Source organism: Podarcis filfolensis, assembly GCF_964270895.1.
Source record: "Podarcis filfolensis genome assembly, chromosome: 4".
NCBI classification, from domain to species: domain Eukaryota; kingdom Metazoa; phylum Chordata; class Lepidosauria; order Squamata; family Lacertidae; genus Podarcis; species Podarcis filfolensis.
In genome coordinates this window covers 43,110,601-43,127,103 of record NC_139607.1, presented here as the reverse complement: position 1 = coordinate 43,127,103, position 16,503 = coordinate 43,110,601, and the positions used below count along the sequence as shown (strand labels likewise).

Genomic DNA, 16,503 nt, shown 5'->3' with positions numbered 1-16,503 from the left:
GGTGCCTGTGGCTACTTGCTCGGGAGCAGGTCCAAAAGAACTTAACTCCTCACTCCTACCCTCCTGAAGCAGGGGGGGGGTGGGAACTTCAACAAGGAATCTCCCTTTCTTTCCCAGCTAGAAGAAGAATAAGAATTGGCTCTTGTAGACACTGGGGGAGGGGTTTGATGTGGGGGGGGGGTTGGAGGGGAGGCTACAGCACCACCCTTTTCCCTGCTTGGGGGTAAGAAAAATAAATAAATACATGAAGTTGAAAGACATGTTGAAAGATTTTTTTGGGGGGGGGGTTACATGTGGCTGTCAAAGGAGGAGAGGAAACAAGCCTTCTGTGAATTTACGTATGTTAACTTACCTTAGGATTCACACCAAGGAGAACTCTGCTAATGACAGCAAATGCTTCTATGGGTTGCGGGATATGCTACATTTGAATTTAATTAGCCCATAGAGGAGCTGCAACAAGAATAATGAGAAATATTATTTCAGCAAAGCAAGACATCAGTTGGAAAGCCTACATGCACTGTAATGTACAAAATTGACTGTGATATTCAAGCTTTGGGCAAGCTGTCAAAATGGCTGCTGTGCCTCAGTGAAAGATGAAGAGGCCCACTAATCGAGCACAGCACCTGTTTATTATTATTTCTAGGCCTCCTTTCCCTTTCTTTTCTTTCTTTCTTTTTTTTTTTTTTGGTTGAAAAATCAAACCTAACCATGCAGCTATACACAATAGGAAAGCACAGTATGATAAAAGTAACAGCAGGAGTCCTGTGAACAGATTCACACATTTACATTGTCAGGGCCTGGTCTTTTCATTCTAGAACAAGCCAAGTGCCTTCGATCAAAGCAGGAATAGTAGAGAGCTGGAAGCCCTGGCTTATACATCTTGCTGGATTGAGAGATATTTCTTGTGTTTGATTACTCTAGTAGCCAACTTTAAGACAGGGTTCTATGGAATGTTTCCATCATCAAGTTGTTTTGTGGTGGAGAAGGCTTCAAGATGAAATTATTATTCCTCTCATTTACATGGTCACATTCCTCTTGACCTTCTCCAAAGGGTAATTCTGAAGCAGCTCAAAGGATCATAGTAAATGGCAGCTGGCTACTTGGGTCTAGTACTGCAAAGGCAATTTACCAAGCTGTTGGGCTTGTCGTATTTGCCAATTCCTTTGTCGTCTATTTTTAGCAAAATAATTCACTAGCTTTGAAATGTATAGACTGCACATGTGTAGACAGGTTATTAAAATGAATGCCTTTCTCAACGTAATTGTTTTTCTAGGCATTGGAACAACCTTATTTTGTTTCACCTGCATTTATTCCACTATTTCTTTCAACTCTTGTAGGTAAGTCGTGACAACCAGAACAGCTCAGTAGTACTAGCAGAGTAGAGCACATATTTCGCATGAAAAAAGTCCACACCGCTCACTTCAATACTAGGCATCTCCTGATACAACAGCTTCAGGTATCAAGTATGAGAAAGACCTTGGCATGAGTCCTTGGGGAGCAAGAATAACATGTAGTCCAGTTCTGAGGCCATCTGCACTATCCTTCTACAATTAAAAGCAGATCAAGTAGGATAAAGCAAAAAAGGGTGCAGTCATACCTTGGGTTACAGACACTTCGGGTTGTGCGATTTTTGGTTGCGCACCGCACTGAACCTGGAAGTACCGGAACAGGTTACTTCCAGGTTTCGGCGCTTGCGCATGGGCAGAAGCACTGAATCACAACCCGTGCATGCGCAGACGCGGCACTGCGGGTTGCAGACACTGCGGGTTGCGAACGTGCTTCCCGCATGGATCACGTTCGCAACCCAAGCGTCCACTGCATTCCATAAAAGCTGAGCATCGTATCATTTCCTAATTTAAAAGTAGGCTGCCCATTTTACAGACACACAAACACAGTTTAGACTTTGATTACTTGAAGGACTGCCTTAAATAAGATTTCCACTTATTTGTCCAGCTCTCTGCAGCCTCCCTGACTGCTTGTGCTTCCTGAAAAGCCCCATGGGAGGAATTAGAGATTTCCCCTTGGACAGACAGACTGAAGAACACTAGTGAAATTATTTACAGAATGAAAGGAAGGAGACACGCACACAAACACCTCTTGACCACCTCAAAACTAAAGCAAAAGCATCAAAAACATTGAAACTAGCAATTTCACTAATATTTTCACTCCTCTTTCATAACATTTGAACAAAATTCATCTTCTCATTAACTGATGAAGGCTGGTAAAACAAAGAAGACAAGATAAATTTTCAGCACACACTCTAATAAAACCTGCTAAAAATCACATGTTGCTCTTTGAGCTAGGCAATATCCAAACAGCTACCTTCTGCAAGAATGTGTACAGGGTACAGGATCCTTTCTGGGTACAGGATACGAAACTGGGTTTGAGGTGGTACTGTTCACATGAATAGACGACTGGCATGAGCAGTTGTTTGTGCAAGCCAACTGGCTGCTGCTTGTGGGAACCAGTAGACTGCACAGCAGTGGGTGGCAGCAGGTACAGAACTGGCCTGGTGAGTAAGTGCTGGTCTACAGGACTGGATGATCTACATCTCTTAATTCATCTCTACCATTTCGTCTTGCAGCTAAAGAGTGTGAGTCATATTGTCGCTTAGCCTCTGTTGCCATGGCAAAGTACAGTTGAACAGACATGGGGAAACAATTGCATAGGTTTTTCTGTTAATGTATTGTCAGCTCATTTATTTTTATTTTGTGCTATCTTGGCTTCCTGTGTGTTATAACCATTTAAAGATAAAAGCATAAAAAACACTAAAAATGTAACCCTGAAAATATCAAGATAAAGTATGACAAAATCCCAACCAACCCCGCCCCATGTTAAACCTTGCCATTGAAAGACAGCAGAAAGACTGCGTGGTTGTTGTTTTATTTTTAAGTGCAAGGTGGGAGGGTGGAAAGTTCTCTTGTTGATGGAACAAGATACCTGCTTTGGATGCTGCAGGTAAGAGACAGATAAGCAGCTGCATGTGTGACTATGTGTAGCTGTTTACGGCGCTTCTGGTGTAACAAAGCAGGAAACTCACAAACCACTTCTCAGGACAAGATGCAAGAAATGCGAGTGCATGTGTCAGTTGTCTGTAACTGCTTTAGTCATTTCTCCATAGGAGTGCTCATATGAATGGCTCTCACATGGTGATGGGAACAGTGGGCTGATGCTCAAAACTCCTATGCCCATCCACTGGCAATACTTTTTCCATGTATGACACAAGGTTCTATACTTGGACCAGTATATGCACGTGGAGTTCCTTCATGTTAGGAAAGTCTTAGACATGTGTATGTGGGTGTGGCAGAGGTTGAACCCTCTCAAAACCAGGACATGTGTCTTCCTGGCTATGCTCCTATGCAAGTCGCGTGACCCACACAAGATCATGAAACCAAAAAGGTGTGTTTTTTCCGGGGCTGTGCTCTTGCATGAGAGCACAAACCCCCAAAAACATGCATTTTGGGATGCCATGCAAGATTGCGGGCCTGAAAAAAGCACTTTTAGGGGGCACGATCACAGTGCAAAATCATGCGAGATCATGGCGCCCAAAATGGCTGCCGTGCTCTTGCGCAGGATTTCCCAGTTCTGCTGGGACACTTGCATGAGTATGCATCAAGTATCATGTATTAATACTGGCTTTAAGCAGACTAGATGCTATGCTTTATCTTCAAAATGGCCTTTTTTGTGAAAATTTAAATTCAATTCAGGCATGCATCTAACAATTGGCTTCCACTCAAATCAAACATGCAAATTTATCTGTGTACCAGGATAACTCTTGGAAAGTTTATCTTCTTTCAGTACAGTACAATAGTGACTGGAGGAGCCAAACCAGCTGAACAGCTCTCTGTATGTTTCAAGGCCATGCACTGTCAATCCTATGCATATGTGATACTAGTGCTTCTAGTGCAGCTGCTTCTCATTTTTAAAATACACATTGACAATTTGGTTTCACAAAGTCAAACCAATATTGGCAGTAAGTCCCTGGTCATATTTTCACCACAGGAAAGTCCTCTCCTTTTCAGAAAAAGAACGAACTGGAGATCTGGATTCAGATTCAAAACCCAGTTCTCTAATTGGTCATCCATGCTATAATGTCTAAACCAGGTGGTGTGCTCCAGATATTGCTGGACTACAACTCCCATCGTCCCTGATCATTGCCCATGCAGTCTGAGGCTGTTGGAAGTGTAATTTAACACCTGGAGGTCTTGGCTGCCACAGTCTATACAAAAGTTAGAAACATATATGGCACCTGAAAGCACTCCCTTCTTTATAGCTCTAGAAAGTTTCTGAATGTTTTTAAGAAGCTTATACAACTTTGCTTCTATTCCCATCAGACACTGAACAGACACCAGGAATGAAATTTGAAATAAATCCTTTCCTGCTTCAGCATTTTGGACAACCAACATGAACGTGTTTGTTTGCTCAAAAGCTGGACGTGAGATCAGAAAGCCTTCTGATGGTTTGGTCCAAGCAAATTACCAGATGTGGAGGATGGTCCTTCCATCTGCTCTGAAACTGAATTTGAAGTGATGGGCTAAATAGTGCAATTTATAGCCAATACTATAAATGTCTTACCAGTGGGATTTTCTGGTTGAATCTGACTGGCTGGCAGTAACCAAAATTGGCAATATTTTCCTATGAATAACAACACTGCTTTGTGTACCTTCTGTCTTCAAATGAACGATCTTTCAAAACAAGAGAAAGAAACACTTAACTCTAAAGGTTGTGTTGGCAGATGTCCTGTTTTTTACTTAGTCACTTTAAGGCAGACAACCCAAGCTTCAAAGTGTTCTGCTGGCGCAGACCCCAGAGGACCGGAGGCTTCATTTGTACCCCTCCTACTCATTTGCTATTCAGTCATAACCCCATTTGGTGGATGAAAGCAGATGGCATTCTAAAACTGTACATCTAATTTAAGGTTGTCAAGTTAGCATTTTTTAAAAAGATTTGCACAAAGCTGATCAGATAGAATAAAAGCACTTAAGATAACAGAAGGAAGAATCCGGGAGAGACTATTGGGAGTTAAGAACAGAAGAAAGGCAAGGGAGCATGAGAGTCTGCAGAGACCCAGATTTTAAAAAAATCTAGCAGAGAAACAGTAGAGATCTGAAGTAACTGAAATGCTGATTATAAAGAAAAGATACAACATTAAACTCTCTTCTCAAACCAGTTAATCTAGAGTGCTTGCATCTGAGCTGATTGAGTTCCAGTAAGTCAACAGGGTCAAGTCAGTTTAAGTCAAAGCATCTCTGTTTCAGTGCTAAGTGGATCACTATCTAGGAATACAGAAGGTCCAGGTAATACACAGAGATAAAGTATGAGTGGAAATTAAGTATAAGACTGTGAATCAAAAAAATGAACTTTACAACAGGTTTTTTGTTTTAAAAAATCCCAGTAGGTCTCTGTCACTTCAAATGATAATATAGGGTTCAGGTCAGGTTACTACAGTATTTGAAGTGTATTAAGGCTGATTCACACATGTACATACATCAGTTGGCATCTCATCATTCAGCGACTTCAACAACAGATGAATTAATTTCCCTTGGCTTCATCCAGAATGAGCTTGGCAAATGCTATTTTTTAAATACTAAAGGGAAAATAGCTCCCATTCTGACCCTCATTGTGATCACAATGATATGACTTGAATGACACCCCTACATGTTACAAAGTCCATAGCCTTTTTCAGGTATCCAGTAGCAAACACTTGAAGGAATTTGGAGAGCATGGCAAGTATTCTCACTTACTAGATGCCGATGCAAGCACTGGCTGGAGCCCTAGGCTGATGAGAGACTGGCACACACTGCTCTCTCCAAGGGGACCAGAATCTGATCAATTCCAATTCCAATTCCTATTAGGAAATCCTATGTATGTTCATACACCAATATGTGCATAAGGACCCCTTCAGACTGCCATTAATATCTAACTACTCAGGTAACAATGCAGATGACCATTTAAGTATCGAGAAGGTAGAAATATATGTTGGAAATGTAAAGAGAATGAAGGTACCTTTTTGCATATGTGGTGGTCTTGTAGAAGGGCAAAAGACTTCTGGGAAATGATTTACAATGAGTTAAATGTTTATTAAAAAACAACAACAACCCAGAAGCCTTCTTGCTTGGAATAGTGGGGGAGGAGATACCGAAGAACTTAGAGAGACTGTTTATGTATACTACCAAGGCCGCCAGAAAGCTATTTGCCCCAAAATGGAAAGAAGGCGGCACACCGATGAAGGAAGAATGGATAATCAGCATAATAGACTATGCCAAAATGGCAAAGCTTACTGTGAGGATCAGGCAACAAGACAAGAAGAAATTCTTACAAGATTGGATAAAATTTATAGAATATATTAAAAGGTAAAGGTAAAAGGTAAAGGTACCCCTGCCCATACGGGCCAGTCTTGCCAGACTCTAGGGTTGTGCGCTCATCTCACTCTATAGGCCGGGAGCCAGCGCTGTCCGCACACACTTCCGGGTCACGTGGCTAGCGTGACAAGCTGCATCTGGCAAGCCAGCGCAGCACACGGAACACTGTTTACCTTCCCGCTGGTAAGCGGTCCCTATTTATCTACTTGCACCCGGGGGTGCTTTCGAACTGCTAGGTTGGCAGGTGCTGGGACCGAACGATGGGAGCGCACCCCGCCACAGGGATTCGAACCGCCGACCATGCGATCGGCAAGTCCTAGGCGCTGAGGTTTTACCCACAGCGCCACCTGCGTCCCACAGAATATATTAAAGAATACTGTAAATATATTAAAATGTTAGCAGGGTTGTTGTAACATTTATGATGTGTTAAATATGGACAATGTACTTATAATTAAGATTTGAAAATTACAGAGGAAAGAATGATATGCAAGATGATGAATGATTGAATTTGGAAGCCAGGGCGAGGGGGAGGAAGTCAAACAAGATGAATTTGGTATACAATTGAATGTAAAAGTGTTGTTTTAAAAATTTCTTGGAAAATAAAAAAAATTGAAAGTGTTGAGAGGGTGGAACAGCTGGTAAATTTCTGGAAATGTATTCTAGTAGTGAACAACTGAAAACAATTTCTGTTTAACTCTAAATTTTCATGTACTGATTTTGCTGAAGCAATGGGACAATACTTCACATCAGGATTAAACTTTATAAAACACCACCAAAACAGTTTAATATTGTGTGAAACATCAAATAATATATTCCTTCGTGCTTTTACAGCCATAAAAGTAAATATTTGTATATCTCTGCATGGTTTTGCAGAAATGTAATATAACAGTAAAATTACAAAATCTCCTGTTAATTTACCCCATTCCCCCATTTCTAGGCTTGTATAGTATTTCCATGTTGTGTTGTGTGAGAAAAATTTCCAGTGCTATATAACAAGGGCACATACTTTCCCCCCCATACAATTTGCACATCACAAATACAAACAACACTTCATAGGATTGCTTCAGAATAAGCCATTTCTCTCTTCAATGTATATGCAACTTTGATGGGATTTATTCATCAAAGTTTCAACAAAGCCAGTTTCATATTCATGGGGTGCAGGACACACATTGCTTTTCAAGAGGTATCTGAGAATTTTATCTAGCACTATAGGTATTACCTTCAACTTAAAACAAATGTATTCTAAATGTAGGCATGTGGGGTTATTTAATCCAATATCTTCTCAAGAGATATAATCTCATTTGACGAACGGGCTTTATAAAGTTAAGAATAAATGTGTTTAGACTTAGTTATCAGACTTCTTCAGTGTTTTGTATCAAAGTGATTCAAATTCTAGATTGGCAAAGGAATTACAGGGTACCCTTGGGCAATTCATTGTTTTCACTCTCACTTGTGTTAGGGGAGATTTCACATATTTCTTCCTCTTTTCCCTAAACATTTCAACTCTTTCCTTCAGTCATCTGCTTCCTCCACACCTTCAGGTTCCTAGTTCTCCATCCAAACCACTGACTATTCTATCACCATTTTTGAAGAGTTGCTTTTGTCTCACCAGATCCCCCAGTCATGGTTTAGACCCTTTTCATGTTTACACTATGGAATGTCCTTCCAAAATGTTAGGCAGACACTTTGGTGTATTGTTTTTTGTGCCTACTAAACACTTTTTTTAGGCAAACAGGTAATTTCGACATGGTATTTTATTTTGTATATTTTTAAGTGGCTGATTTTACTCATATTTTGAAGAGAAACTCAACCTCTTTTTAAGATCTGGTTTTATCAGTATTTTAGTGCATATTTTATGTTTTATGCAAACCATAAAGGTTTTGATGATTTATTTATCTATTTCATAATATGTATCCATGGTTTGATTGTAAAAAACCAACCAACAAACCTCAAGTTTACAAAAAGATAAAACAAAATCAAGACAATTTTGCAACCATACTTTAAAACATACAAAAGTTAAAATACTAAAACAGATTATCATGATCTCAACTTTCTAACATCTGCTTAAACATCATATGAATCCTGTTAAATAAACAACAAAAAAGCACCCGTAGCTTTTGAAAATGTAAAGATAAACAAGAATGCAAAACAAGAAAAAAAACTTAACCTTTTTAGGGGGGGACTCAGCCATAGTTGTTGAGGAAAAACACCCACACAAGCAATAACACAGAAAGTTTCAACCAACTCAGAAGCCACTCACCATTTCTTCTCCTGGTCCTGTAACTGTAAATGATTGAGCAACAAAACTGGTAACACAGAAAGTTACTCACGTACTCTTCAACCACTGCTCTCTGTTAATTTTTTAAAAACTGCTCAAACTGGCAACCATTCCTTTCTCTTGGCTAGTTACAAAGAATGTGCTTTGGAGGTGTGGATGGGGCCTCTAAGCTGTTGGTTAGTCTCTTAATCACAGGTGGAATTAAAGCCTTCATAATGGGCCTGCCTTGTTAGGCAAGCCTGATCAATCACATGGTGTTCTTGCTTAGAAACACCTGAGAGGGACCTCTTTGCCATAGTTATACTTTCAAATTAGGATTGGCTGAGGACTGCAGAAACCTGATTGGCAGAAATGTTTGCAGAGTTTCTCTGACTTGAAACAGAAGTATAAAATGTGTATGGGACAAGATTTTGGATGAAAAGTTTCTCAAAATTGCTTGACAGGGCTAGGCCCCAGTAGCACTATGGATTAGCCTCCACCTGTTTGAGCAAACTATAGATTGAGTTTTGAGCTACTTCTCTCATCCTGAGGGAAGAAGGACAACATATGTCTTTTGAAAGTCATAATGAAAGCTCATAATGTAGCTAGCTAATTCAGTAACTTCACCTTAGTTAATTCTTCAGGTTCATTTCAAATGAGGCCTGAGATCAGCATGCTTTAGAATTAGCCAGGCTAGGACTGGATTGTGGGACTGATTGCTGAGGTTAGTGATCACTGACTAATTCAGTGCAACATGCTGTTGTTGCTCTTAGTTAATATCCTTAAATATACACTCCAAACTGAAGCGGCCATTCCACACAGTGTACTTATATTATTGGATTATGTGGAAATAGAGTGGGCCCTCATCTTGATGAACACTAAAAATTTAAATCAAGAGCTCTTTTAATAATTAACTTGAGTGCTCATGCATCAGGAGCAATGAAAAAGTAGGAGAGGGGTTAGCAAAATTCAGTGGTAACTGCTTCTAGTCCATTAAGAAAGGAGCCAAATCAGTCCTCCATAATGCTTAATCTTGTTAAACTGCAGCAGCTAATGGAAGGCTTTTTATTAAAAGCCATATGTCTGTGGAATCTTAAGTGTAGGAGAAGATATGACAACAACACTCACATGGTGACATTTTCCTTAATATTCTCTAGGAGTCGAGAAAACCTTTCTTCTGACATTTCTTTGATAATGAACAATGGAGTTCTGAGTAGATGTATATTGATTCCTATCATGGATGTTAAAAAGTGCACCTCAGTCACATACATGTTTACACAGATGTAAGCCTCATGTGATCAACAACCCTTAAAACAGTGTTCATAGGATTGCAAACTCTTTCTTTCTTGTAGACACTTAAATCATCACTACAGTATAGCAGTATGTTGCCCAATAGCAAAAGAACTAAAACAAAATAAGTCTCATTTGTAGCACCTGAAGCAATGAGGCAATGGAACACAGATGCTATGTCTCTGAGGTCTCGTACTGCAGCTCACAATCTTATGCTACCATTTACACCGCCAAGTTAATAAAAACACAGTCTTTGGATATCTCCAGCCAACAGGGGCAGTGCCAGGTTTGAGAGGGCACTGAGGCCAGAAGTATTGCCAGCAGGACACACAAAAAGTGGGGGTTGAGGAGGGTCATTTGAGAAATGTTAGTAAGTATGGATACCTCACCCCCGCCACACCTTCAGCAAAAAGTGGAAGGACTGTAGCTCAGTGGTAGAGCATCTGCTTTTCATGCAAAAAAACCCAGGTTCAATTCTCAACATCTCTAGGTAAGTCTAACTCTCTTTGAAATCCTGGAAAGCTGCAGGCAGCCATTGTAGATAATACTGAGCTAGATAGATCCATCAATGGTCTAACTCACTAGAAGGCAGCTTCCTAAAATACCACTTAGCCCCTTCAAAAGACTGAGTAGTCTTGCACTGCAGGTCTGCCAATGAGCAGATGAAGCTGTCACCAAAACAACAGCTAAGAAGTAAGGATGACATAGTCATTTAAAGGCCCATCTCTCTCCCCACCTTCCCCTAATTGTTCCAGTGGCACAGACAGTGCTCTTGACTACAGTGGTACCTTGGTTTACGAACTTCATCCGTTCCTGAAGTCCGTTCTTAAACCAAAGCGTTCTTAAACCAAGGCGTGCTGTCCCATAGAAAGTAATGCAAAATGGATTAATCCATTCCAGACTTTTAAAAACAACCTCTAAATCATCAATTTAACACAAGTTTTATTATCTAACAAGACCACTGATCCATAAAATGAAAGCAATAATCAATGTACTGTACTATAAAATAAGTAAAACAGTATTGTAGGTGACAAAAAATAAAATAAAATAAAAATTCTTACCTGCACTGATGATAGTCAATGTTTGGATGGGGGGCTTTTATCCATTTCTGCAGTCACACAATCAATCAATCAATCAGTAGCTGAACTGGGATCCACACAGATTCGCCCCCCCACTACTGCGGGAAATGTTCCCTAGAGCGCGCACTTCCCACAGCAGGGGGGGGGAGTTGCGCGCCCACCAACAAGATTGGAACATGTCTTAGTTTAATTTGTCGAATCATTTTATAAAGGTCAATGCGGGTGTTCATGGCTGAATATTTCTGGGTAGGGGCAAAATTTAAGCCTAAGTCCAGCACTTCTATCTCCCTAGGAGAGAGTGCTTGGCTTGACAAATCTACCACAGTTACCTGTTCTTCCCTTTGCCCCCGCACTTGGGAAAATTTTGGCATGTTCTTTGTTGTTTAAGTTCAAATACGGATTCGAGCGAACCTCTACTAGATATGCTACTTGCGCTATCCCCTAAATTAGTCGAGCTTGTGGCCCTCTGGGTGTTCCTAGTTCTTTTGCTATTGAAGGATCTATTGCGATTTTCATTTTTGGGCCAGACATATATTCTATTATTTGCATAACTGTCCCTAATGAACTTTTTCCTTTTGTAAATTTTTAACTCCCTATTAAACTTAGTCATAGACTCCCTCAAGGTTCTTTATCTCTTTATCATATGTTGCTTTATCGCTCCCTTTCTTTAGGTCTTTTTGGATTTTATCTATCTCTGAGTCTATCAACTTCAGATTTTGATTTTGCAATGATTAACAGCATTAGGTCAATTCGATATGCCCGTTCAATATGCCCATCCATTTCATTATAAAATCCTCATCTCCTTTATAAAGGCTTGGCTGTTTAATAACCAATAAACCCCTAGGAATCATGTTTGACCTTATGCATTCTGATAGGGTTGAGGTATGCGAATATGCCCTAATTCTTTTCTTATTCAAATCATATAAATCCTCTATCTAGTTAACCATAACACCTCCTCCTTCCTCCTCTGAAGGACAACGGAAGTGTGGCACTCAAAATGGAAGTGCACCACCGAACAGAGTACGTTCGTATACCAAAAAAAAAAAATGCAACCCAGAACACTCATTTTCGGGTTTGAAGTGTTCATAATCCAAAAAGTTCATTAACTAGGCTGTTCATAACCCAAGATTCATAACCCAAGGTACCACTGTATGGGCAAACCCAAGGTACCTTTCATAACCCAAGGTACCTTAGCATGGGCAAAGACCTGCCCCCAGCTCATTCAGTCATGAGGAGAGTATTTCAGAGAAGAAACTCCTGGTGAATTTATCCTATAATATTATGAAGGGTACTTGCAAATGCTATTTATTATTATTATTATTATTCCTTAAATACAGAGTAACAAAATCATTTTATCTGGCATATGAATTAGATGGGCATTGCTAGTAGCCTTCATTATTTCAATCTATGCTGAACGTTTTCTCATTTTTCTCTGCCAACAACAGTTGTACGAAGTACAGTAGAGGGAAGTGCACTCCTATCTTTCTCATCTATCTCAGATTTTGGTAGAAAATTTGTTTTGTTTCCCCTGCCAATAATAAAAATGTTGAGGTGGTATTTTTCCCCCCTTTCCTATTGTCCAAACACACGCAAAATGACACATTTCAGTGACTCTAATTCAGATGGCTTGTGAAGCATAGCAATCTCTTGTGCCACATAAAGGATTTGCATAAAAATGAAAAACAGGCTGGAAAAATACCTTCAGTCCTGTTAGCATGTTGGTTATGTTCCTGCAGGGAAATCACTCAGTACACTTGGCTGATTCTTTTGTTTTACCTGGATATGAAAGAAGTATGAGTGGTTCAGGTGTGAGTGGCTTTTAAAAAAACAAAAACAAAAAAAGCAGGAAGAGAATCCAGAGTATGGGATAAGCAGACCTTTACACAGGGGAAACTTACAGAGAGCCCATTAATGCTGGATGGATATAATCTTCCCTTCAAACCACACTTTGATTTCCTTTTGCAGTTAAAGCGAAGCACCTTGTAAGAATTTTCCTTTTTTATTATTTGTATGGAGCAGAGAGATGACTGCTTGAATGTTTTGCTTATTGATCAGGCACAGAAAGACATCCAGCATGTATGTTTAATATTGTTTGAACTTGGGAGTATATAATATTTGTGAGGAGCTTAATCTTTTCAGCTTCTATGAATGAACAGAATATGAATTCTGCTATGAAATTGCGTTGCCAGTACTTGGTGGTAGAAAGAGGACATGTGGAGGGGAAAGTGATAGCCTTTGAAGAACACACGACTTTTGAAGTAGAGATAAAATGACCTAGTGAGGGAGGAAAAGGTTGAAACAAAAAAGAACGAGTGGGTGTTATAATGGGAAGAGAGCCATCTCAGTGGAGACTTTATCTGGAACACAGCTATCTGATTAAACAAAGTGAATTTTAGGAAGGCAAGATGTAATATTTGAAGAAGAAACTCTTTGTGTCTTTAGGTATCTAGTTTACCCCACAGTTTTGGCTCTCCCTATGAGCAAAATGTGCTTGTTGCACAGCATGCTTCTATGCCATACCACAGATAGGTCTACTTGGGTACCATGTTGTGGGTCAACAAACATTCAAAGTTTTCTGTAGCATGTGGAACTTCTTGTGAGGTTCTTTGGATGACGGTTTTTGGCAGAAATCCTGGGTGGGGAGTCCAGGGCCATACAATATATTGGATCTTCATCTCTGGGGCAACTTCTGTGACCTTGGCTATACCAACATCCTAGGCCCAAAATCAGTAGTTCTAAACGGGTGTGTGCCATGGGATGCAGTTTCAGGGCATGCAGAAAAGAAAAAGCATGGATTTGCATAGCCTTCTCAGCTGTTTCCCCAAACCTGGAGCTGACAGAAACCCCTCTTATTTCCTTTCCATTGTTCCCAATGATAGAGAAATAGGAAGCCAGAAAAGGGACATAGGAGCCCAGCAGGACAATGGGTAAGACAATTTGGCCACTTTCTGATTTCCCACCACCACCTTAGGATTGCTCAGTTGTAGTATTATATTCGAACAATTGCAAAAGAGAAATCTGAACACAGAAAGAAGCAGACATTTTCTATTATTTTGTTCCTACAAGTGAGAGCACTTGGCAGCACACATTTAAAAGGGTGGTTAAACAAGTTCCCTGGAGACTTCTTGGGAAATGTTAATTTAATATGAGGTAAATTAGATACCTAAAGACATAAGTTTTTTCTTCAGACATAATGTTAATTCAAACCTAAAATGTCACAAAAGGCTGTCCTACTTGATAATGGTCTATATCCTGGTGACTAAGGTAGATGACGATAGTTAAATCCACAGTAATCCTGTCTGTGATTCTATTTATTACTTCCTTCTTTCAGAGAGAAATTTGATTCACTGCACATTTAAAGGCAAACGCACTGAATTCACGCTTCCAAAATATTAAGTGAACTTGAATACAGTCATCCTTCAAAATTTGAAAATTTCTGAATTTTACAATGCCAAGTAATGTGTACATATAAATGCTTATATTATTGGAAGCAGACAAAATTGCATTTCATTAATGAAAATATCTTAGCAAAAAATATGTAAATCAGGCAAAATTGCATAATAAAAATGTATCACAGGAGGAATTTGCAATGAAATGCTGATGGATTTTCACGAGGACTTTAAAAAATACCACAAATTGCTGTGGAAATGTAGAAAACTGGAGACTAGGTAAAAAATGTGAAACTGAGCAAAAACAAAATTTATAAATTTATACATCCCTACTTGACACATATTATATAACTGAATGTTTTATATATTCCAAATAGAGGAGCTTACTGTGGGCAATGAGTTTTCTCCTCAAACTCTCTCATGTAGTTATCCCTAATAATTAAACTCAGTACTTCTAGAAAGGGAAGAAAATGCACCCACAGCTTCAGTAAGTGTTCTCTGAGGTTCAGAAGAGTTTTTAAATCCTGCAGCTAGGAAGTGTTAACTTTCGAGCCTTACACTTTACACTTCTGCTGTGAAGAAACAGAGAGACACCAGAAGCTCCAGGCGAAATTGTTTTGGATGCTAGCTCATCAGGAAGCTTCTGTTCTGAAATTCTCCACAGGGCTGACAAGAGACCTCACACAACCAAATACAATAAATCAATAAGCTTTTAGAGCTTGTTTTAAATGGAAACTATTAACGGTTGAGAAAAACATACGGGTGGAAGTAACGGGGGGAAAGCAGGGAGCAAAAAATTAACAAATCAAGACACACAAATGCATGCAATACACCAAAGCAAATAAAAACATTTGACCTTATTTTTGGCAAAACATCAAATGATGGAGAAGGGGATCAAATGACAGGAAGAACAGAGAGGAACATATTGCATAAAATATAAGGGGGAAGTAGGTCACACACAAAAACCATAATTTTAAAAATCCATGAATGTTATCAGCATTATATGCATACATTCTGGATATTCTTGTGTAAACACTCATATTTGCTTTATAAAATAAGGGAGAAAACTGCTAGCACTGTTGCCATGGTTACCACACTCAGAAATAACAGAATGGCGTCAGTGTACGTTATTTTATACCTTACAACATTTGAAGTGCATGCTATGGACTATTTTTAATACTTTGTTTTCTCAGATACAGTACAGCTTGTGTTCCAGACAAACAGGAAAATCACAGGATTTGTGTTATCATTGCCTGCTTGAATGTAATCTGGAATGCTGGCTTTTCCAAAAGTATGCTGCCTGTTAGAAAATGTCATATAAAAACAATGCTGGATAATTACCAAACCACTAAATAAAGCAAAATCCATTTGAAAATGACAGGGTTTTGTTTTATTTTATTTTGTTATTTAACTCAAGATTTCTCATGTAATAGCAATTTATAGAATGATCCTACATATGTTTAGTCAGTAACAAGTTACACTGAGTTCAATAGGACTTGCTCCCAGGTCTATGTGTCTATGATTGCAGTGTTAGTGTTCTTGTTCAATGCAGATTCTTCAAGATTACCATCAGCAAATGAAATTATTTCCCCAGCATAACTTGCCAACATACTTACAGAAATTTCATGCCCAAAAGTTCCTTTCCATGTATAACACCCTGAAACCTGTGGAAGAAAGGTAAAAACAAACATGAAAAATGAAACAATATGGACAAACAAGTTACTAGATCTATCCCATCATATGATAATTGCTTTTCAATGTGATGTGGGATACACTCTTCTTCTTCAGCAGTTTTTGTGAAACAGAGAAAAAATGGTCCACTCTTGTTTTTCTAAACCTTAGTCCCAATACCAGATCCACCCCCCAATGACTGTTACCTAAAAACCTCAGGAAAACCTAGGCATGCATCTTCCATGTCACATTTAGTTTGGCCCTTCTGTTAAATGTTCACCTGTTTGCAATTCATTGTATCATATGGTTTGTCAGTGACTTGTTCAGCTCTACTTAGTTATATTGACCTATGTTCCTTATCCATCCACCCATAGAACCATAGGTACTTTCATACACGATTTCCCTTACCTTCTTTGGAAATGAATAATGAACTATAAAACAACCCAAAAGTGCTT

The 16,503-nt window shown here is 39.3% G+C and overlaps 1 long non-coding RNA gene across 2 annotated transcripts in view; it reads right to left on the bottom strand.

Annotated features, from left to right (window-relative positions):
• Positions 1-295: 295 nt before the first annotated feature.
• LOC310762017 overlaps positions 296-16,503 on the bottom strand; it is a 556,856-nt gene continuing 540,648 nt past the window's right edge. For both annotated transcript variants that reach the window (XR_014547787.1, XR_014547788.1), the window contains 3 exons: positions 15,994-16,041; positions 12,688-12,764; positions 296-450 (listed from right to left, as the gene is read on the bottom strand). This is a non-coding gene — a long non-coding RNA (uncharacterized lncRNA). The remainder of the gene's footprint in view (positions 451-12,687; positions 12,765-15,993; positions 16,042-16,503) is intronic.